The sequence below is a fragment of the Penaeus monodon genome, chromosome 15 (assembly GCF_015228065.2).
Source record: "Penaeus monodon isolate SGIC_2016 chromosome 15, NSTDA_Pmon_1, whole genome shotgun sequence".
NCBI lineage: Eukaryota > Metazoa > Arthropoda > Malacostraca > Decapoda > Penaeidae > Penaeus > Penaeus monodon.
In genome coordinates this window covers 4,044,029-4,045,471 of record NC_051400.1, presented here as the reverse complement: position 1 = coordinate 4,045,471, position 1,443 = coordinate 4,044,029, and the positions used below count along the sequence as shown (strand labels likewise).

At 34.6% G+C, this 1,443-nt stretch overlaps 2 pseudogenes; both read left to right on the top strand.

Moving 5' to 3' along the window:
• LOC119581685 overlaps window positions 1–1,443 on the top strand; it is a 17,958-nt pseudogene that overhangs the window by 6,246 nt on the left and 10,269 nt on the right.
• LOC119581679 overlaps window positions 1–1,443 on the top strand; it is a 19,923-nt pseudogene that overhangs the window by 16,278 nt on the left and 2,202 nt on the right.

The following is a 1,443-nucleotide window of genomic DNA, read 5'->3' as shown; positions in this document are numbered from 1 at the left end:
GAGCAATAAAGCACAAATAAACTCTGGCGGGTAACACTGTCATGACTTTCCCTACAGCCCTCTGTGGCTCATGGCATGGACCATCCTACGTCGCTATTAATTGGAAGGGAATGTTCAACAGGCCCATGGTTTGCTCACCATCTGGACCCCAGTATCTGTCAAGGCCAATGCCTTCTACAAGGTCCTTGTGTTCGCCAACAAGAACCGCATATCATAATGAATCTGTGATATTCACTGTGCTTAGCAAATGTTTATTATTTTCATCAGATATTATAAACTTCACCAAGGAGTCTCCAAATACTGCTATGATGCATTGATACGATCTGGTACGATGTTAATAAATAACCCAGTTATGAATGAGTATGTTCCAGAGTATTAGGTAGGGATATATATTTGACATCAGTACGTCATATATCCATATAATGTCATGGATAGTATGTAAAGTCTTTGTATCAGACGAATTCCTGACTTAGAAGAGTGATGAATACACTTGATGTACCTTTCCTTTTGTAAACTCTATAATCTGTATCTTCCTACATACACGCGCGCGTACATCTATGTATGTGAATTTATCAAGTCATACAGTATACGAAAGTTTGCCTACATTCATATAGTGTACTTTTTGCATTGTTAAATGAATAACCAACAATGCTAGATGGTTTTCAAAGAGAAAAATACTAGGTATATGGTAAAAGAGAGAGTAAGATAAAGAAAGGACGAAAGAAGGGGCGGTTACACCGGCTTTCAGTAATTCAAAGCTGAAATATTGCAGTGAAGACAATATGCTTAGCTTACCCCCAAATCTGTTAGATTTTGTGTGCATTTTGATTATAGATTTTCGGGCTGATAAAACAGACTTTGATTCATATTATCCTTATCTCTCAGTATCTTTCCTTACGTATATTTTTCTAGTTTAGCATTGTCCTTAACTGATACGTATCTGTGTATTTTTTTTTATCAACTTATGAAATTCAAGGTCTGCGAAGATATTAAAAAGAAACCTATCTACAGCATATAGCTTATGTATGTTTGTAAAATGTACAATGGCAATGCTGCAGTTAATAATTATTACCGCGTATAGTGATTGTATAGTAATAGGGAATTGCTTTTGATAAAGCTGGGTTAGAACATTCTCAGCAATAACGTTTCACATAATGATATTAATAATATACGGAAAACAACAGAGGAATGACTATAAAGAATCTTAAAAAAAAATCATACAAGAAATATGACATACGGGCATGCAATGAAGCACGGCTACAGCGAGAAAGGTGAAATTTATCTGTAGATCTGGAATCAGAGTTAAGTCCTCATCAGCAATTTTTTTTTCTTTAAAAAAAATAGTCTGACTTAAAACTTAGCGATTTAATTTTCCTTTCTTATTGAACAGTATTTAAATTCATCTTTATTTGCATGTAACTCTGTATACAAAAACCCGTACTG